This window comes from Gorilla gorilla, chromosome 6 (assembly GCF_029281585.2).
Source record: "Gorilla gorilla gorilla isolate KB3781 chromosome 6, NHGRI_mGorGor1-v2.1_pri, whole genome shotgun sequence".
NCBI classification, from domain to species: Eukaryota; Metazoa; Chordata; class Mammalia; order Primates; family Hominidae; genus Gorilla; species Gorilla gorilla.
The window spans coordinates 51,401,264-51,424,110 of record NC_073230.2 but is presented as its reverse complement, the minus strand read 5'-3'; the positions used below and the strand labels follow the sequence as shown (position 1 = coordinate 51,424,110).

Sequence of the window (22,847 nt, the reverse complement as noted above, 5' to 3'; positions counted from 1 at the left end):
TAAATTCTGAAGTATTTTTCTTGGATATCATGGTCTAAGCCCCACAAAGTGTAAGTGGCTTGGCTGAGGTTACAGCCAAGGGGTACTTGGTGTCCAGAATTGGTGGGTTCTTGGTCTCACTGACTTCAAGAATGAAGCCACGGTCCCTGGCAGTGAGTATTACAGTTCTTAAAGGCGGCGTGTCTGGAGTTTGTTCCTTCTGATGTTTGGATGTGTTGGGAGTTTCTTCCTTCTGGTGGGTTCATGGTCTCGAGTGAAGCTGCAGACCTTCGCAGTGAGTGTTATAGCTCACAAAGGCAGTGTGGACCCAAAGAGTGAGCAGCAGCAAAATTTATTGCAAAGAGCGAAAAAACAAAGCTTCCACAGCGTAAAAGAGGACCCAAGCGGGTTGCCATCGCTGGCTCCAGCAGCCTGCTTTTATCCTCTTATCTGGCCCCACCCACATGCTGCTGATTGGTCCATTTTACAGAGAGCTGATTGGTCTGTTTTACAGAAAGCTGATTTGTCTGTTTTGACAGGGTGCTGATTGGTGCATTTACAATCCCTGAGCTAGACACAAAAGTTCTCCATGTCCCCACTAGATTAGCTAGATACAGAGTGTCAATTGGTGTATTTACAAACCCTGAGCTAGACACAGAGTGCTGATTGGTACATTTACAAACCTTGAGCTAGATACAGAGTGCCAATTGGTGCATTCACAATCCCTTAGCTAGACATAAAGATTCTCCAAGTCCCCACCAGGTTAGCTAGATAGAGTGCCCACTGGTGCATCCACAAACCCTGAACTAGACACAGGGTGCTGATTGGTGTGTTCACAAACCTTGAACTAGACACAGAGTGCTGACTGATGCACTCACAATCCCTTAACTAGACACAAAGGTTCTGCAAGTCCCCACTAGACTCAAGAGCCCAACTGGCCTCACCCAGTGGATCTCGCACCTGGGCCCCAGGTGGAGCTGCCAGCCAGTCCCGGGCTGTGTGCCCGCACTCCTCAGCCCTTGGGTGGTCGATGGGACCGGGCGCCATGGAGCAGGGGGCAGTGCTCATCAGGGAGGCTCAGGCTGCGCAGGAGCCCACGGCAGGGTTGGGGGAGACTCAGACATGGCAGGCTGCAGGTCCCGAGCCCTGCCCCGCGGGGAGGCAGCTAAGGCCCGGCAAGAAATCAAGTGCAGCGCCAGTGGGCCAGCACTGCTGGGGCACCCGGCGCACCCTCCACAGCTGCTGGCCTGGGTGCTAAGCCCCTCACTGCCTGGGCCGGCAGGGCCGGCCTGCCGCTCCGAGTGCGGGGCCCGCCAAGCCCACGCCCACCTGTAATTCTAGCTGGCCTGCAAGCGCCGGGCACAGCCCTGGTTCCTACCCGTGCCTCTCCTTCCACACATCTCCGCAAGCCGAGGGAGTCGGCTCCGGCCTTGGCCAGCCCAGAGAAGTGCTCCCACGGTGCAGCAGGGGGCTGAAGGGCTTCTCAAGCATGCCAGAATGGGCCCCGAGGCGGAGGAGGCACCGAGAGCGAGCGAGGGCTGCCAGCATGCTGTCACCTCTCACTGCCTCCACCACCAATGCTCATTCCACCTCTCCTTGTACTTCAATACCTCCCTGCGCTTTCCCAGTTTCAACTCACAGAAGGGAAAGCTGCCGGCAGGCCAGCACTGGGGCTCTTTTTGTTTAATATTTGCCTAGTTGTTGAGTAAGGATGGAGACAGACTTAAATCATTAAGTGGGATTTCTATTTTTAGACATTTCTCATTCTGCTGAATAGAAAATTTAAAAAGAGTGCATGCCTGCCTCAAGGAATGGTAGGACTTTTTGAGGCTTAATGACTAAGGGAAACAAACGTGCGCTTCAAAGTACACTGAGCACTTAGGTTCAGTGAATGCTTTCTCAAATACACTTTGGATCTAATATAAGAACTCAGTTTGTCCTGGTGCAGACTTATCTGGGAGCATTAATACTCCTGGGCTTAAACAAACTGCCCCAGAACACAGTGCTGACAGCAGGAGACCCTGACTGGCCTCAAATCTGTTAAGATGGCAATCAATCATTTAGAAGCTTTACAACCAGGAGAAAAACGAGCGTGAGAGGAAATGTGAAACGATGACACATCATCACTCTCCACTAGAGCCCTCTAGTTTCTGAGAAAGATGGAAACTCTCTCATTGGAAAAGGCAGAAAAATAAACATGCTAACAATGAAAATTCTTAAGATTTTTTTAAAAAGAGAAACTGAGAGGAAAAATCACATCTAAGTTCTTCTAGAAAGATCAAAATTTCACAAAACCTATTGTTTGGAACAAAAACCTGGGTTTAAGTTTATTTTATTTAGCTGAGCACATTTAGTAGAATTATTTCAAGTGTCTGCCTTAGTACAGACTTTTCAGAAGTGGGATAAATGTACAATTTCCTGCTACCTAGAGCTTCTGTGAGAATTAACTAATTAAAAACCAAAAAATCACAGGCAGTAGATAGACTGAAATCTTTCTCTTAAGAGTTGTGCTATGGCTGGGTGCAGTGGGTCATGCCTATAATTTCAGCACTTTGGGAGGCCGAGGCGGGAGGATCACTTGAGCCCAGCAGTTCAAGACCAGCCAGAGCAACATGGCAAAACACCAACTCTACAAAAAATACAAAAAAATTAGCTGGGCATGCTGGTGCATGCTTGTAGTCCCAGCTACTAGGGAGGCTGAGGTGGGAGGATCACGTGAACCTGGGGAAGTTGAGGCTACAGTGAGCCATGATCTCACCACTGCACTCCAGCCTGCTGGGCAACAGAGTGAGACCCTGCCTCAAAAGAAAAAAAAAAGTCGTGCTATGAATTAAAAAAAAAAGAAACAAAAATATTTACTGCATGAAAATGAAAGAATTAGATTGGACTCTACCTGTGCTCTAGTTCCAATTTCACTGTCTCTCTTTAGCCAAGTATCAGAGGCATTTGTTGTTTTGTTGTATAGATGCAAGTTGGGCATCCATGAACCAGCTTATTGGATATTGGTGGTGGTGGTTTTCACTCAGCTCTATTCTGTGGAAATAGTACCCCAATTTTGCTTTGGGGAATCACCCTCCCTGTCTGAGCCCACTTGCTTCAGGTGAACCTGAATCCATCTACGGCCTCCTAGGGAGTAGAAAGTGAGTGAGGCTAAGCTCACCAGCACAGCCTCTTTCCCCAGATGACAGTCATTGGTTCAGGGAAAAAATGCATGACACAAATTAAACCCAGAGTATTAAAAACTTAATTGTTGGTGGGAAATGGCAAATGTTATAACGTTATGGAGGGGAATCCAGCAATCTCTAAAGAGAAATGATAATAGAATGCAATTAATAATCTGTGGTTTTCTTTTCCTATAAAAGATATTATCAGGAAAATGGGTGAAATTTAAGATCTGTAGATTAGTTGATATTATTGTATCAGTGTTAATATCTTGAGTTTGATCATTTTTATTGTGGTTAATGTTCTTATTTTAGGTAACACTGAAGTATTTAGACATGTAGGGTCATCACATCTGCAACTTATTTGCCCATGGTTCAGGAACAATTACATTACACACACACACACACACACACACACACACACACACACACACACACACACACACACACACACACACCAGATAATAGATATAGAAAGTAGGAGGGCAAGAGAAAGAATGACAAAGCAAACGGGCTAAAAATTTAATAACTGGGGAACTTGAGTAAAGGGTATATCGCAATTCTTTATACTGTTCCCAAAACTCTTCCATAAATCTTTATTATGTTGTAAACCCAGAAAATCTGAGATAGGTCTCAGTTAATTTAGAAAGTTTATTTTGCCAAGGTTGAGGATGCACCCATGACACAACCTCAGGAAGTCCTGATGACATGTGCCCAAGGTAGTCGGGGCACAGCTTGGTTTTGTACATTTTAGGGAGACATGAAACATCAGTCAATATATGTAAGAAGTACATTGGTTCGATCTGGAAAGGCAGGACAACTCAAAGCAAAGGGAGGAAAACTGGAAGCAGGATGTGGCTTCCAGGTCACAGATAGGTGAGAGACAAAGGTTGCATTCTTTTGAGTTAATACTTGGACTGAGCTAATGTTCACCCTAGGCATCCTCTTCTCAGGGGAAGAAAGAAGCATGATCCGTAGAGCTGCTATGGTGGTCTGATAATGTGAACACCCTCCTGGCCAAAACGTTCCTGCAGCAAATCAAAAATTCCCCACCAAAGACCCCCAGTGGGAAAATAACAATGCAGCCCACTACATATGCAAGACCTTAGGGAAATGATAATGAAAGGGATTAAAGAATCAGTACCCCAAATCCAGAACCTTACCCGAGCATTTGATATACAGCATGGGCAAGATGAAGGGCCTATAGAATTTTTAGACAGATCAAAGGAACAAATGAGACAGTATGCTGATCTAGATCCTGAGGATCCTCTTGGATGGGGAATGTTAAAACTTCATTTTGTTGTTAACATTTGGCCAGATATTTCAAAGAAATTACAAAAGATGGAAAATTGGAAAGACCATCCTGCGGGGGGTCTGTCCTGCAGGCCCCAGCTCGCATGATGGATGAATAATGTACCCAGACACCGATATTCAGTGAAAGTGCCTCTAGGGATCCGAGCTGCTCACAGACACCAAGGAAGGTGGTGTAAAGAATCAGCAGCCACAGCCCCAATTAGCTGTCCCTGTGGGCATTTATTTGGCACAGTTTTAATGACAAAGGCTTTGAGTCAACACACCTGTGGGTAATTAATCTGGTCGCCCCCACCCCAGGAGAGCTATCCCACCCGCGAGTGATCAAATGTTAGTTGTAGGACCACATGAGTAAACAAGCTCTTTAGATAAACTTCTCCACATTCCTATGTATCTGCGCCCTAAGCTCTCTGGCTCCTGAAAAGAGAATTTGGCTGCCTTCAGCCAAACTATCTGAAGTTATGCCAAACTTCCTGGCCTTCCAACAAGGTTTGCTTCTTTCTATTCCTATAATTTCTTCTGCCATACTGACTGATCTTCCACACTGTCCCATGAGTGAATTTCTTAGGGAGGCTCAAAAAGAGTATGTAAGAAGGGACAAAGGAAAACAAAAACAGAAGGCAAAAATTCTGCTGTCCACCATACAACAAAGTACTCAGGGGGCCAGAACCTAAAAAGAGCCTAGGCCCCCACTTTCCAGGCCATATAAAGAACACCAAAAAGTGAAGCTTGGAAACTTAAAATTAGGAAAGGAAGGAAGGATCTCTTTGAAGGCTATAATGCTTTGAAAACTGTTGGCAGTGTGGCATGACTGCTTAAAGTAGATAAAAGCTTGTCATTTTACCCCATCCTGGCATGACTGTGAAGCTGGTGAGGAAAGAGGAAAAAGGGCAAGTTCGGATGTAAGCTGGGTAGCTGGGACTGGTTGGACAAGGGACCACTCTGAAGGGCTCTTGTGCCCAGTGTTTTCCACTTCAGCCCAGCCACATGTTTCTAGCAGCCAGAGTCCTTGCAAAGGTGTGGCTGGCTTCGATCAGGGCCTTCTAGCACCATCAGCACACTCCTGCCAGCAGCTCAGCTCCTCTCTGCCAGACCAACTAAGAGTGCTTTGTCCTGGCTGGGACATAGAGGCTGAGAGAGATGGGAGGAGTCATAACACCCAGAAATGAAAATACGGATTTAGAGAAGGAACCAGTAAGTAGGAGACAGAAGTTAAATATAAAAACCAATCAGCTAGTATCAAATTTCTGTTTATTCTGGAAGCAGGAGCAAATCTATTAGGAAGAGATTTAATGCTAAAATTAGGCTTAGGCCTCCAAATCAATCATGGGAAATTCCACTCCTCCCTAAACTTGCTCACCACCGCAGACAAAGAACACATTCATCCCAAGATATGGTCAAAAGATGGGATGAGGAAAGTTACAGATTCCTCTGATTCATGTTAAATTAAATACCCCTGGGGAAGTAGTAAAGAGAAAGCAATACCCTATTCCTTTAGAAGGCAGAGTAAATTTAAAACCTATAATTTAAGGTCTTCTCCATGATGGGCTTCTTGAATCCTGAATGTCGCCCTATAACACTCCAATACTGCCTGTAAAGGAGCCAGACAGGTCATACTGGTTAGTGCAAGACCTTAGAGCTATTAATCAGATAGTCCAAACTGCACTCCCTGTTGTTCCCAGTCCTTATACTATTATCAGTAGGATCCCATACAGCCACAAGTAGTTTACAGTAGTACATTTAAAAGATGCCTTCTGGACTTGTTTGTTAGCAGAGGACAGCCGGGACCTATTTGCCTTTGAGTGGGAAAGCCCTCACTCAATTTCTCAAAAACTATATATTAGATCTGTCTTCTGCCCTCTCCTCCCTTAGGACTCAAGGCATTCTAGCCCAGACTCCAACTCTTGAGTTTCCAGTTCACTACCACCAGCCTAGAGATCACATCCTCATCAGGAGTTGGAAAGAAGGGAAGCTTGAGCCCACTTGGGAAGGACCTTATTTAGTGCTCTTAACAACTGATACAGCAGTTTGGACTGCCAAGAAGGGCTGGACTCATCACACTCAAGTTAAGCGGGCACCACCCTTCCCAGACTCATGGACCCTTGTTCCAGGACCAACTCGTACCAATCTAAGGCTAAAGAGGGTTTAACCCTCTTATTCTGTATTTATTTCCTCCCCCTACCCCATCCCTAGTCCCCTTATCATTAATGTAACCAAGTCAAGCTCACCCCAAACTATTACCTTTGATGCTTGCCTTGTTATACCCTGTGGAGAGTTGTCAAGTCAAAAGCAACTCTCTTCTTCAGAAAAGTATCTCCATCCTTCCTGGCTTTCCTCAGATTGGGCATTTGTTAATCGGGATAAGTTAGTTTGGGAAGAGTTTGATGAAGACTTCAGTATGAACTGGAAATCTTGTCCTCTTAGAGCAGATCTTCTCTGCCGAAGTTGGTCCAATGTTCGATGAAATACTAAAGAGCAAGAATGGACCACCCCAACTGGTACTTGCAGTTTCTTAAAGCCATATATTCATTTTACTAAAGGAATTACCCTCCCAATTGTCAGCTGAACCGCTGTAATCCAGCACAGATTACCATCCCTGCTCCCCAGAGTTCTTCCCCTTCATTAAGCCATTTCTATGGTATAGGAGCAGAAGTCTCAGGGAAGGACCCCGCAGGATCCTTTGAAATGCACTTCATTGCTTCCCTACCTCCTGTACCCCCTTCTCCCTCTGCTAAGTTCTCCACTAACCAAACCTTTTCTTGTTGTATACCCAATGATAAACTGAAAGTAGCTGTTATAGAGGTTAAAGATTTAAAACAAATTATAGCCATTGAAACAGGGTAGCAGGACACAAATGCTTGGCTGGAATGGATTAAATATTCTGTTCACACGCTAAACAAAAGCGACTGTTATGCTTGTGTGACAGGCAGGCCAGAGACCCAAATTGTCCCCTTTCCACTCGTGAGGTGGTCCTTTCACAGACCAGGCATGAGCTGTATGGTCCGAGCTCTCTTCCAGAACCCCACAGTCTGAGGCGATGAGTCATGCAAGACTCTTTCACTGCTGTTCCCTGAGGTCAAGAGCCCTGCGGGTCAGCACCTGAGGACCATCCAGCCTCCAGCCCCTGATGTTAACTTCACCTCATGCCTTTCATGGCAGTGGGAAAAGTTAGCCTTCCTTGGAGACTTAACAGGGTGCAGTGAAACGAAGCCTTTTCAAGAGCTTACTGATCAGTCTGCCCTTGTTCATCCCCGAGCAAATGTTTGGTGGTATTGCGGGGGACTATTGCTGGGTACTCTGCCAAGTAACTGGAGCAGCCAGTTCAATTGGCTATCCCTTTCACCTTGGCATTTCATCAACCAAGGAAGTTGAAAACAGAATATTGTAAAAAGAGAGATGTCTGTCACGGATCCTTTGATCCTCATGTTTATATAGATGCTGTCGGAGTACCACTAGGGGTACCAGATGAATTCAAAGACAGAAATCAAATAGCTACAGGATTCGAGTCCATATTGTTCTGGTTGTCAACTGTAAACAAGAATGTAGCTTAGAAGATAAATTATATCTTTTATAATTAACAACACTTTGTTAATTATACTAGAGATGCTATTAAAGGAATAGTTGAACAATTAGGCCCTACCAGCCAAATGGCCTGGGAAAATAGAATAGCCCTTGACATGATAGTAGCTGAAAAAGGCAGGGTTTGTGTCATGATTGGAGTCCAATGTTGTACTTTTATTCCTAATAACACTGCCCCTGATGGAACAATACAAAAGCCTTACAAGGCCTTACCTCCTTATCAAATGAGTTAGCTAAAAATTCTGGAATAAATGACTCCTTTACAAGCCTCATGGAAAAATGGTTTGAGAAATGGAAAGGAATTATGACCTCAGTATTCACCTCCCTTGTAATCATTATAGGTATATTCTTGTAGGACGCTGTATCATATTCTGTATTCGTGGTTTAATGCAAACATTTATAGAAACAGCTTTACCAAAACCTCCCTTAGTTCACCCCTGCCTTATTCAGATAAACTCATCCTTCTAGACGCCCAAGAAGAACAGAGCCAAGATATGCTGAGACGTTTTGAAGAGGAAAAACAAACTATAAAATCAAGAGGAGGAAATTGTCAGAGATGATAAATTCCTCTTCAAAAGGTTTTAATGCCCTGTTCTTCCCATTCTTTGTTTCTCTAGTTTCTCTAGTTACCCATGTGTGGTAAACAATCCTTCCCACCCTTGCCGTGCCCTGACAAGCCTAGACGTGCCTTGTGCTATAACGAATAGCCTTCCCCTTCCCACCTAGATAGCTGTGTTCAATTTCAAACATTAGCCAATTGGGTCAGTTTAGACTGTGCGGTCCAACCCCAGCCAATGGAGAAAGCACATAGCAGTAGGAACCAATTGCACTAGGGGTAAAAATCACTGCCCTGCTGCAGGTGTCCATCCCACAGACCCTGATCCAACAACAGATGAATAACATACACTGACACAGATATTATGCATGTCAGTCCAGCTGAGAGTCTGGCCCACTTACAGACTCCCAGAAGAGTGCTGTAAAGAGTTGCAACCATGGTCCCAACTTGCTGGCTCTCCCGGCATTTATACACCACACGTTAAATGACAAAAGTATCAAGTAAACACCACTAGAAGGTAGTTACCATTGCCGACCCCCGAGTAGAGAGCAATCATGCACCTGCGGATGGTCAAAGGTTTGTCTTAGGACCACATGAGTAAACAAGCTATTTAGATAGACTCCTCTATATTCCTATGTTAATTATCCTTGCTGTAGCTCAAGGAGGATTAGGCTGCCTTCAGCCATATCTCTATCCTGAGGCTTTTGCAAAAACCTTCCAGCTTTCCAAGAAGGTTTGTGTTTGTTTTACAATTTTTCCCACCATCCTGACTGATCCCCTACATAAGCTTTGGAAATAGGTGTGAGCCCACATATGATTTTCCTAGTTTCTCCTCCCGCTTCTCTTTCTACTCTCTTGTTAGTATGTTAATTGTTTTCTCTCTCTCAATCTTTTTTCCCCATTTCTTTGGCAGACATTTTTACTTGTCTTGGAAGAGTAGGTGAAGAGTTGTTTTTAGGACTCTTTAAAAGGGTACAGTATAGATGACAGTCTTGGCTAATGGTAACCAGATTCAGGGAGCCAGGGTCAGCGTGAGTTGGAATCAGTTCAAATTAGCAAAGCACTCGCACTCAGTGGCAGGAATACAAGCGACCACAAAGTGTTAAACACATCTGGAAAGGGATACTGACATCATCCTCAGAATCTGTGGGGAATACACATCGCCTGTAAGACCCATTCCTCTTTGACCCTATAAAGATTCTTTAAAGAATAATACCCTTAGCGGCTTTCTAGCCAGCTTGCCTGCTCATTTATCTTTGAGGACAACATGCCTCATGGAGCTCCACAGGCCCCAGAGGTGTATGGATTCTGCATTTGAAAGTGCTGAAGCTGAGAGACTGGGTCTTAGTGGACCCCAAGAAGTCTGCTTTTCCTCTACTCATTGTTCCTTTTTTCCCAGCCGCTGGCATTGCTGTTTAAATGGGTTGTTCTTTGCTGTTTAAGTTGTTTCATAGTGGTGTGTCAGGATTTGGGTTTTCTGAATATTTTCCCAGCTGGTGACTCGAGTGGTGTTTAGGGAGGAGCTGTTTTAGGGCTGTTCTGGAGCTGTTGAGGTCGGGTGTCTGGGTACTCACAGCGCGTCTGTTGAGGAGAATGCTGTTCTCATTGTGCTGCCTTTTGTAGTGCTGTGTGTGGCCCTTTAGATGTGGGTGGAGGTGAGTTGGGGGAGTTAATGAGATCCTTTTTAGGTGCTTTTCATGAAGTAGCCTGCACTACAGGATTCATTGTGACTTTTGTCCTTAACCGGCACATATTTCTTTGCCAGCATTTGCTGTCTTTCTCTTGCCTTTGATTTTCCCAGCTCCTCTTGGTTGAATTAACATAAGTGCTCTGCTATGGTTTAAATGTGTCCCCCAAAGTTTATGTGCTGGAAACTCAGTCCTCAATGCAACAGTTGGGATGTGGGGCCTAATAAGAGAGCCCTCATGAATGAGTTAATGTTGTTATTGTGGTAGTAGATTAGTAATCACAGAGTGGGCTTATTATAAAAGAGAGTTCAGCCCCTTTTGCCCTCTTGCTTTCTTGCACTCTCTTGTCCTTCTGCCTTCTGTTGTGGGATGATGTGTAGAGGAAGATAGTCTTCCTCTACACAGCAAGAAGATCCCTACCAGATGCAGTCCTCTCAACCTTGGACTTCCTAACATCCAGAACTGTAAGAAATAAAATTTGTTCCTTTTCTTTTCTTTTCTTTCCTTTCCTTTTCTTCTTCCTTTCCCTGCTCCTCCCTTCTCTTCCCTTCCCCTCCCTCCCTCTCTCTCTCCCTACCTCCTTCTCTCCCTTCCTCCTTCCCTCTTTCCCTCTTTCCCTTCCTTCCCTTCCTTTCTCTCCTTCCCTTCCTTCCATTCCTTCCCTTCCTTTCCTCCTTACCTCCTTCCCTCCTTCCTTTTTTCCTTCTTGTAAATTATGCAGTCTGTGGCATTCTTTTATAGCAGCATGAAATGGACAAAGACAGGCTCCATTTTCAAGAGCAAGCACTTTTGTAGTTTCTGAGCGAATTATGACTGCAAACGAAGTTCTGTAGGTAGCCTCAGATCCACCACCTAGGAAGCATGCTACCAAGCAGACCTAGGATCTAGGATTTGATCAAGTGCTGGGCAACATGATACCTCTGCAATTTAGCACCTCCTTATATACCTCCAGTTGGCTCAGCCCATCAGGGCTAAAACTACCCCTCATATCCTAGTGTCTCTTGTAGGCAGAAGCCTTGCCTAAACCCTAAGCTGCTTGGCTCACATTCTGTCTTGTGTTTTTTTTTGTAGGGGGTTCAAATATACACAAAAGAAATATGATGAACCTTCATGTACCCAACCCGAAGATTAAGCAGTTACCTCCATTTTTCCAGATTTGTTTCATCTGCTTCAATCTCCCTAAAAATTTATGTTTGTACAGGAAAAACTGAAAAAATAGCTAATTCTCCACCTTACCTCTCATTTTAAGTCACTTTTCAGAGTAATAAGTTAGTGACCTACTAACCTTCACTCTAGTGACCAATAGTTTTTTTTTTTCTGAATACCATTATGAACTCATAGATTATTGTTTGTGTTTGATGTATTTCAGGCCATTGCAGTCTTTATTGTTTTGGATGCTTACATTGTCTCATCTAGGTTAATAATTATCTCTTCAAGTTGACTCTTACGTGTTTTTGATGTGATCCTGTTGGACTTTGATGGCTTCCTTGCTTTCTGGCAAAAAAGATGTTCCAGGATCAATATACTGTTCCATACATGGAGTCAGCCATTTCTCTAGGAGGCCTTGATTCCTTTTAGTAGAGAACGCAGTTTGGGATCTTGGACTGAATGACTTTTGTGAACCTTCTCTTCTGAAACTACAGCCTGCATCCCTGCATGTAGCCCATTTGGAGCTCTTGCTGGGCACCAACAGATCTCCTAAAACTGCTATATAGTTCTGCCTCACTCTTACAAAGATTCATCTCTTGAGAGTTTTGTGCTCTACCCCCAGATGTGGTCTTTCTGGTTCTGAAGCTTTTGTTTCAGTCACCCTGAATTTCACCAGCCCTATGCATACTATACCTTGGATTGCCAACCCACCCTCAGTGGAGCCTCTTTGGTTAGAATAGTTGCCACAACCCATGCCTAATCCTCTAGTAAACAAGGTTCTACCTAGGCTTAGGTTAACTTTTGCTCCTTTGGGCCCTGTGTTCTACCAGCATTCCATTTATCTGAAACTCTCCTTCACCTCAAGAACTTATCTGTTCTTTAATGGTTTACTGCTGCTTCCTGGGTTCGCAAGAACCTGGTTCAAGAGTTTCTGTTTTAGTTTGAGATCTTATAGGCCTGTCTCATCAGGTTGGTGTCACCCTAGCTAGGATTAGGCAGAATTGGGTGGGGGTTGTAGTGCATTTTTGGCACAGCATGTACCTGTCTGACTAATTCTCTGTCTTTTCTTTCCTGTTGCAATTCATGGGTCTTAGCATCTTCTGAATGGTGTTTAGTAGGTCATCCTGTTGATTTCCTCCTAGGGAGTAGCATACTCTGGCTCTGTACCATTGGCCAAGGGACTTAAGGATGGGTGACAGGCTGCAGTTTTGTTAAAAGGAACAATATGAAGAGATGGCATTGTAAAAAAAAAAAAAAAAGGCTTGGCAGCAGGGCCCATTTGAATGGTTGGTCCTTGGCTCCCGTGTTGATATAGGCAGATCCTTCATGGGAATTTGGAATGATCCCAAATATTGTAGATCACTGGTACATCAAGTCATCCTCAGGGTTGTCTGTGTAACAGTCTTGAATGATATTTTGTGAATCTTTGGAGATTCTCTGCATAGAGTTTAATCATTTAGTTATTTCAGTCGAGCCTGTTTAGTTTCTTTGCAAGGAGATAAGAAATGTGAAAGAGATGCAGACATTGGGAAATGCCAGGAGCCTTGTTTCCCAACCCTCTACTTGGGTTCTGGAACTGGACTCATCGGTGAGTAGTGAGGAGCTGGGCCCAAGCTCATTAATCCTAGATCTAGCTCTGCTTTGCGCTCGCTCCAGGTCTTGTATCAAATTCACTTCAAGCCACCCAGAGTAGTATGTAGAGGAGTCATTCAGGACTGTGCTTATAGTTCATTATATCAAATGGGAGATCCAGTAATTTATAGCCTAGTATTTCTGAAGTCTGGAGATGGCTCCGCATAAGCTTTGCTGAAGTAGATTTTATTACATTAGAAGAGAACCTAGCTGGCTGCATCCTACATTGGAAGCTTTTAGATGCTAATAAGGAGGTCATATAAAGGTCACAAAATGACTCTGGAATCCATTTCCCCCGAAAAAAGAATAATGACATTCTACATTGGCCTCTTTTCATTTCCCTTTGATTTTGAGTAATAAATTATCTCCTCACTTCCCAGCTGAACAGTTTGGGAGTCTCTATTCCCTAGAAAGACTCTGGTCACATACCCATCAGATTAAATTAGGTGAAAACTCTTTGGCCTTAATGAATGTTGAAGGATTTCAAATGGCTAATGGAAATTCTTCTAGAAGTAACTGCAACCTCTGCCTTCCAGATTCAAGCAATTTTCCTGCCTCAGCCTCCCAAGTAGCTGGGATTACAGGCGTCCACCACCACGCCCAGCTAATTTTTGTATTTTTAGTAGAGACGAGGTTTCACCATGTTGGCCAGGTTCGACCTCAGGTGATCCACCTGCCTCGGCCTCCCAAAGTGCTGGGATTACAGGCATGATCCACTGTGCCCAGTTAAACTCCAGTTTTTCATGTTCCATGCATAGGTCAGGGTCTTAGGGAGTGATTCATTCTAGCAGAACTCCCTGGATTTTAAGGCAAGTGTTCCATTTATTAATTGACAAAGGATACATATTTCTCTTCTGGTAACCTAAAGATTTAGGTCGTTTTCCCAGGGACTCTGTTTCCACTATGAGAGTTCTTGGAAAACTAAGCAAAGGATGAGGAAAAGTCTGTGAACAAGCTTGCTGGTCTCTCCCTGTCCTACAAAAGAGCATACCTCTTCTGTAACCAGAAGACCCTTTTGATTAGTCAAGGCTGGACAGACTGAGATGAGGGTGTGTGTGGGTGTGTGTATGTTGAGACAGGGTCTCACTCTGTCACCCAGGCTGGAGTGCAGTGGTGAGATCAGGGCTCACTGCAGCTTCCACTTCCTGGGCTCAAGCAATCCTCCTATTTCAGCCTCCAGAGTAGCTGGGACTATAGGAATGTGTTACCACACCCAGCTCATTTTCTAATTTTTTGTAGAGATGAGGATTCACTGTGTTGCCCAGGCTGGTCTGGAACTCCTGGCCTCAGGGGATTCTCCTGCCTTAGTCTCCCAGTGGGCTGGGATTATAGGTATGAGCCACCTCAGCTGACCTGTGATGATTTTTCAACAATGTAATTTCTCTTTTACAGAGTCACCTAAGCTGAAGATTCCCTTGAGAACAAGTACTGTCCTGTGGTTTCATGGCCTTTCTTCCATTTGTGGTTCTTGCAAAGTGGAATTTAAATGACATCTTATCAAGATGGATAAACCCTAGTTTCCCAGTGCTGGAATATAGAAAATGGATAGACAAGTAAGTCCCACTCAGCACCCATAGCCCAGGCATGGGGACCTCAACACATTTGAGCCGCAGAGATCACCTTTCATTGTGAGTAGCTCTGAGATGATACTTCTGGTTGGTAGGTGCCCACTGGCAATAGTTTATATAACAGCAAGTGAAGGAATAAATAGTCACCAAAACATTTTCTGTCCCTAATTCCAGCATTAATTGGATTAGGTAGTTATTTTATGAAGAATTTCCTATGCCACAGTCCTGACCATATCTTCAAGTGAACAGAAAAATTTGATTAAAAAGTCAACCTTCTGTCTCACTCTGTTGCCCAGACTGGACTGCAGTGGTGCAGTTATGGCTCACTGCAGCCTCAATCTCCTGGGCTCAAGCAGTCCTCCTCCCTCAGCCTCACAAGTAGCTGGGACTACAGGTACTTGTCACCACACCTCACTAATTTTTGTATTTTTTTTAATATGTGGATTCCACAGGACTGACTTCAAAAACTTGAGTATGTGTGGATTTTGGTATACACAGAAATGGGGGAGCTGGAATTAATCCCCCCATATACCAAGGGACAAATTGTATCTATTTTTACAATTATACTGTAGGATACATTACATTCCATGACAATGGTAGTTTTTAATAACAATTTTTAATTGAGTGAAATTACCATAAAAATAACAATAGTAGCAGCTAATATTTACTGAGCTGTTACTAGGTGCGTATAAATACCATAGATTTTTAAATTCCCCGTAACTCTTCCTTATTTCACTTAACCACTCTATCTTAAATTACTCATGCTTGCTCCAGTAACACACATACTTAAGTTGGAACAATAGAGAGATTGGCATGGCCTCTCTGAAAGAATGACATGCAAATTTGTGAAGCATTCCATATTTTTTTAAAAAAGAGAAAAAAATTACTCCCAGATTTTCACTGTATTTTTGCATATGACCTTTTGTTTAGGTTGAATTATATCCAAAGATGATATTTTCAGAAGTGAGATTACTGTGAGTCGCAGAGTATGAGCATTCTTACTACTCTTGATGTAAATTGCCGAGCTTTCAGGCATGGTGGCTGTCAGCCTGTAATTCTAGCACTTTGGGAGCTGAGGTGGGAGGATTTCTTGAGGCCAGGAGGTGGAGGAGGCAGTATAATCAGTCACTGTCTGTATTATTTTTAAAAAATTTCCAAGCTTTATCCTGGAAGGCTTGTATACAATTTAAACACCACTAATACTACAAGAAAATGGCCATTTCGCTGCACCTTCGCTGGCACAGGTATTATAATTTAACAAGTTATTTTCTGTGTGATAAATAAAAGACCTCATATTACTTTGTCACTTTTTTTTTTTCTTTTTGTGACATAGTCTCGCTCTGTCACCCAGGCTGGAGTGCAGTGGTGTGATTTTGGCTTACTGCAACCTCTGCCTCCCAGGTTCAAGTGATTCTCCTGCCTCAGCCTCCTGAGTAGCTGGGATTACAGGCGCACACCACCACGCCCAGCTAATTATTATTATTATTATTATTATTATTATTATTATTATTATTATACTTTAAGTTTTAGGGTACATGTGCACAACATGCAGGTTTGTTACATATGTATACGTGTGCCATGTTGGTGTGCTGCACCCATTAACTTGTCATTTAGCATTAGGTATATCTCCTAATGCTATCCCTCCCCCTTCCCCCACTTCACAACAGTCCCCAGTGTGTGATGTTGTCCTTCCTGTGTCCATGTGTTCTCATTGTTCAATTCCCACCTATGAGTGAGAACATGCGGTGTTTGGTTTTTTGTCCTTGCAATAGTTTGTTGAGAATGATGGTTTCCAGCTTCATCCATGTCGCTACAAAGGACATGAACTCATCATTTTTTATGGCTGCATAGTATTCCATGGTGTATATATGCCACATTTTCTTAATCCAGTCTATCATTGTTGGACATTTGGGTTGGTTCCAAGTCTTTGCTATTGTGAATAGTGCCACAGTAAACATACATGTGCATGTGTCTTTATAACAGCATGCTAATTTTTGTATTTTTAGTACAGACAGGGTTTCACCATGTTGATCAGGCTGGTCTCGAACTCCTCACCTCGTGATCTACCCACCTCAGCCTCCCAAAGTAAGTGCTGGATTACAGGCATGAGCCATGCGCCCGGCCTATTTGTCACATGTTTTATCTTTCCTTATGTTAGCTTATTAGCTTTATTTCTTTATTGTCCTTTTTTTTTTTTTTTTTTTGAGATGAAGTCTCGCTCTCTCTCCCAGGCTTGAGTGTAGTGGCACAGTCTCAACTCACTGCAGCCTTGACCTCCTGGGCTCAGGTGATCCTTCCACCTCAGTAGTTGGGACTATAGGCACGTGCCACTATGCCTGGCCAATATTTTTTTAATTTTTAGTAGAGACGAGGTCTTGCTTTGTTTCTTAGGCTGGTCTGGAACTCCTGGCCTCAAGCGATCCCCCCAACGCCCCATCCCAAAGTACTGGTATTATAAGCGTGAGCCACCATGCCTGAGCTGTCCGTGTCTTTTCCATTTATTTATAGAGTTACTTTGTCTTTTACTAATTCAATGATCTGTTTAATCTTTTATTAAATTATAAAAATAGTAAATACCTTTAAAGAAGTGAAGAATGTCCTTCACTCTTGAGACCCATAATCTTATCTCAGGAAACAACTGCTATTGAGAAAACGGGCCATATCCTTCCAGATACGTACATGGTGATTGAACATCACTTCACATTTTCATATTTTGTGGACATTTGTGCCAATACCTGTTGATCTATCTTAATCCTTTTCATGGTTACATAATATTTTGTTATATGGATGTATCACAATTTACCAGTCATCTGCTGTAGGCATTTAGGCTCCTTCTAATATTTGCTTTGAGCTCTTTATAATTAAAAATTAACCCCCTCAGCCAGGTGTGGCACTTGCACCTGTAATCCCAGCACTTTGGAAAGCTGAGGTGGGAGAACTGCCTAAGTGTAGGAGATCACCATCAGCCTGGTCAACATAGCGACACTTTGTCTCTACTAAAAATTAAATAAAATGAGATACACATTGCAGTACACACCTGTTGTCCCAGCTACTGGGGAGGCTAAGACTGAAGGATCACTTGAGCCTAGAAGGTTGAGGCTGCAGTAAGCTATGATCATACTACTGCACTTTAGCTCTGGTAAGAGCAAGACTGTGTTTCTTAAATAAAATAAACATTAGATGGGAATATTTCTCAAGCCCTGGAGGTTGAGGCTGCAGTTAACTGTGATTGCACAACTGCAGTCCAGCCTAGGTGATAGAGCAAGACCCTTTCTCTAAAAATAAAATAAAATAAAAATTAACCTTCCATCATATTTCCCAGTAACGCCTTCCCTCCTACGTTTCTCCTAGAAGCCCTTGAATTTTGTTTGTTTTTCACATACCATTTAAAACTTTCAAGTACTGATATCTGTCTGTGTCATCCCTCTTTTTTTTTTTCTTTTAAAGAATGTCTTTTTGTCACTTCCGGCTGGATCTACCATGAAAGATTTCTGAATCCAGGAAGAGAGATTGACTGGGCAACATGTTATTCAGGTACAAAAAGACTTGGACTATAACTCAAAAATGATCAAATAATACTGCATGCATCAAATGCAATGGAAGCTCTTCTGGAGAGTGAGAGAAGCTTCCAGTTAAAGTGACATTGAAACCAGGTCCTGAAAGATGAGGAAGAGTTGTATGAGAGTGGGGAGGGAAAGGGGAGGTGGAGGGATGGGCAATGGTCTGGGATGGGATGGAGTGAGCTACCCAGGCAGGGACACCAGCACTGTACAGACCCGAACAATGAAGATGGCACATTTTGTTCAGGGAATGGTGAATTAAGTGTGGCAGGAATGCTTTGGAGAGATGGTCATTTGCTTGTATGGAATTTTGCCCAAGAGACCTCATTACAGTTTCTAATTTGTTGATGTTATCATGCATCACTGCCCTTGTCAAATAATATGATGATCACAATAACATCAAGCATAATATTTCATTGATCTCACAAAAACAGGTGGGTGCCACAGTTATCCCCATTATACGCGCAAAATGATGAAGACTTGGGGTTAATGAGTGATTTGCCCAACCTCACCTGGGTATTAAGACTGAGTCACATGTTAGGTCTGGTCTGACTTTAATGCTTGCCTTGTTCATGAGCACCATGCATTGCCTCTCCTATGCAGTTAAGCAGGTAGACAGGTGAGAGAAGAACTCATGTTTCTCTCTACTCACACACTACTGACCAAATATGTGTGTGGAGTTTCTACACCAATTCTCCAACTGTTTGGATATGAACTGCGTATCCCACAATTCCATTCTGACACTACCTGGAGTTAGTGCAGACCCCACAGATTAGGGGCTCAGTCCCACAAGACCACCCTCACTTCAGATGCCAATTGCAAGTCCTAGGTTGTCACTTGTATTTTGACCAACCAGTTAGAAATCAGGGTTTCCCATGACCCTCTTCTTGAGTTTAATTATTTACTAGAACAACTCACAGAACTTAGAAAAACAGGATTTTTTCTTTTCTTTTAAGAGACAGGGCCTCACTCTGTTGTCCAGGCTGGTGTGCAGTGGTGCAGTCATAGCTCATTGAAGCCTCAGCCTCCAGGGCTCAAGTGATTCTCCTGCTTCAGCCTCTCAAGTAGCTGGAATTACAGGGTTCCCACCACCACATCTGGCTAATTTCTTTTAATTTTTGTGTAGATGGGGTCTTATGTTGCCCAGGCTGGTCTCAAATTCCTAGGCTCAAGTGATTCCGCCCACCTCTGCCTCCCAAAGTGCTGGGATTACAGGCATGAGCCACCATATCTGGCCAGCTTATTTTCTATTACTTGCTCAATGTAAAGGCTCCATCTCAGGAACAGCCAATGAAAGAGATGCACAGGACAAGGTAAGTGGGGAGGGGCACAGAGCTTCCATGCCCTCTGTTGGGCATGCTACCCTCCCAGAACCTCCTTGTGTTCAGCAACACAAGGTTCTCCAAACCCTGTTATTTGGGTTTTTATGGAGGCCTGATTGATTGGCCATTGGTAGTTAAGTCAATCTCCAGTCCCTTTTGCCTTCTGGAGTTCAGCAGTTGAGGCTGAAAGTTCCAAGCCTCAAAAAATGTGGTTGGGGCTGGGCGCAGTGGCTCATGCCTGTAATCCTAGCACTTTGGGAGGCCGAGGCATATGGATCACTTGAGGTCAGGAGTTTGAGACCAGCCTGACCAACATGGTGAAACCCCGTCTCTACTAAAAATAACAAAAATTAGCTGGGCATTGTGGTGCATCCCTATAATTCCAGCTACTTAGGAGGCGGAGGCAGGAGAATTGCTTGAACGTGGGAGGCGGAGGTTGCAGTGAGCTGAGATTGTGCCGTTGCACTCCAGCTTGGGCTAAAAGAGCCAAACTCCATTTAAAAAAAATGTGGTTGGTTCCTCTAGCAGCCAGCCCTCCTCCTGAAGCAGTCTAGGAGCTTGCAGCCACCCTGTCAGCTCAACAGCATCCCACTTGCATTCTTACCATGCTACAGATCTGAAAGACCTTAGAGGCCCTTGTGTCAGGAACCTGGGACTAAGACTAAATATTAAAACAGAAAGTGCTCATATTACCTTTGTCACTAAGGACTTTATAAGAGCTTTAGAAGCTCTATGCCAGGAACCAGGGGCAGAGACCAAATGTATATTTCTTTTCTTATATTTGAGACAGAGTCTCTCTCTGCCACCAAGGCTGGAGTGCCGTGATGTGATCATAGCTCACTGCAGCCTTGGCCTCCTAGGCTAAAGTGATCCTCCCACCTTAGCCTCTCCAGTAGCTGGAACTACAGGCTTGCATCACCATGTCCAGCTGATTTTAATTTTAATTTTGTAAAGGCAGGGTCTTCCTATGTTCCCCAGGCTGATCTCTAACTCTTGGCCTCAAGCAATCCTTCCTCTTTGGCCTCCCAAAGTGTTGGGATTACAGATGGGAGCCCCCATGCCCACCAATCACAAGTATCTTTATAAGAGAAACAAGGAGGTAAGAGAGTCAGAATTAGAGAAGGAGATGTGGTGAAGGAAGAAGAGGTCAGAGAGGGAGATTTGAAGAAGCTGCACTTCTGGCCTTGAATATACAGTCAGGGGCCATCTTCAAGGTGAGTCAAGGAATGGAGGTGGCTTCTAGAAGCTGGAAAAGGCAAAGGAGCTCATTCTCTCTAGAGTCTCCAGAAGGAATGCAGCCCCTCTGACACCTTGACTTTAGCCTTAATAGACCTAGTTGGGCTTCTGGCCCATAGAACTGTAAGGTGGTAGATTTATGGTGTTTCAAGCCGCTAAATGTAGGGTAGTTTGTTGTAGCAGCAAGTAAAAAATGAACATGAAGCCAGGGCTTCATGTTACAGTTGCTCATGCCTGTAATCCCAGGACTTTAGGAGGCTGAGGTAGGAGGATTGCTTGAGCCCAGGAGCTTAAGACCAGCCTGGGCAACATAATGAGACCTCATGTCTAAAAGAATTTTTTTAAAAAGGCCAGGTGCAGTGGCTCACATTTGTAATCCCAGCACTTTGGGAGGTGGAGGCGGGTGGATCACGAGGTCAGAAGTTCAAGACCAGCATGCCCAAGATGGTGAAACCCCATCTCTACTAAAAATACAAAAATTAGCCAGGTGTGGTGGTGGGTGTAATCCCAGCTACTTGGGAAGCTGAGGCAGAGAATCACTTGAACCTGAAAGGCAGACATTGCAGTGAGCTGAGATTGTGCTGTTGCACTTCAGCCTGGGCGACCGAGACTCCGTCTCAAAAAAAAAAAAAAAAAAAAAAAAAATTAGCCAGGTGTTGTGGCATGCAGCTGTAGTCTCAATTCCTAGGGAAGCTGTGGTGGGAGAATTGTTTAAGCCTGGGAGGTTGAAGTTGCTGTGAGCTATGATTGCACCACTGTACTCCAGCCTGGGCAATAGAGCAAGACCTTGTTTCAAAAAGAAAGAAATGAGCATGGTGGGAATGGGGACAGATGGCAATGTTAAGTAGAGTGGTCAGGGTTGGCCTCATAAGTGAATATTGAGCAAAAGTTTGAAGCAGGTGATGGAGCTGGCCAAGGTGCTGAGGGAAAAGCATTGTGGGCTGAGTCAACAGAATAAAGGCATTAGGAGGAAATTCCCTGGTGTGTCTGAGGCTCTGGAAGGCCAGTGGAGCAAAGAGATAGAGGGAGCGAAGTCGGCAAGGAGGCCAGGGAGTTGCTGGGCTGGGATCGGTACAGATCGTATAAGCCCTGGGACATTGTTGCTGGGGCTTTGGATTTTACTCTGACTAAAATGGGAACCACTGAGGGCTTCTGAGCAGAGAGGCAATATGATCTGTCTCCTGATTTAAAAACACACCCTGGCTGCCAAGTTGAGAAAGACTATGGGAAGATTTGGGTAGAAGCATGGGGGCCAAGCTGTGGCAACATCCCGTTGGGAGAGGATAGTGATCCTGACCGGGTGCACGGTGGTGGTGAGAGATGGTCAGAGCCTGGATACATGTTGAAGTCAGTCAGTAGGATTTCCTTACAGACTGGATGTGAGCTGTGAGAGAAGGCAGTGGTCAAGGTTGAGTTTGATTCTAATTGAATTATTAAGTAATTTTAAAAAACACTACTGCCTTTCCCAATCCTACCAAGTAAAGGATGCTAGATAAAAGAAATGTCAAGTCAGGCCAGGTGCAGTGGCTCACACCTATAGTTCCAACAGTTTGAGAGGCAGAGATGGGAGTATATTTTAAGGCCATGAGTTTGAGAGCAGCCTGGGCAACATAGCAAGACCGCTCTACAAAAATAAAATAAATAAATATAATAAAATAAATATAGCCAGGCATGATGGTGTGTACCTGTGCCCCCACTTACTCAGGAGGCTGAGATGGGCAGATCTCTTGATTCTAGGAGTTTGAGGCCAGCTTGGGCAACATATCAAGATTTCTCTCTCTACAAAAATTGAAAAAAAAAAAAAAAAGCCTGACATGGTGGTACTTGCCTGTATTCCCAGGTATTGGGGCGGCTGAGGCAGGAGCATCTCTTGAGCCCAGTTGGTCAAGGCTGCAGTGAGCTATGATTATACCACTGCACTCCATCCTGGGTGACAGAGTGGGACCCTGTCTCAAAATACAAATACAAATGAAATGAAATCTCAAGTCAGACCAGTCCCTTCTAGGCTATGTAGGCCTTGCAACCACATAGCTGTGTGATCTGGTTTGTGTGGCTGTGGATGAGGAAACCCCTGCCAATTATTATTGGCTATATAATCAGTTTATT

The 22,847-nt window shown here is 44.0% G+C and overlaps 1 protein-coding gene and 1 pseudogene across 1 annotated transcript in view; both read left to right on the top strand.

The window, feature by feature from the left end:
* LOC129523855 (putative uncharacterized protein FLJ44672) overlaps window positions 1-22,847 on the top strand; it is a 69,863-nt gene that overhangs the window by 19,490 nt on the left and 27,526 nt on the right. The window contains exons 2-4 of the mRNA XM_063708518.1: window positions 14,448-14,608; window positions 16,630-16,708; window positions 18,071-18,157. The gene's annotated coding sequence lies outside the window, so the exon portion shown is untranslated. The remainder of the gene's footprint in view (window positions 1-14,447; window positions 14,609-16,629; window positions 16,709-18,070; window positions 18,158-22,847) is intronic.
* Window positions 15,389-15,488, top strand: LOC129523941 (uncharacterized; annotated as a pseudogene).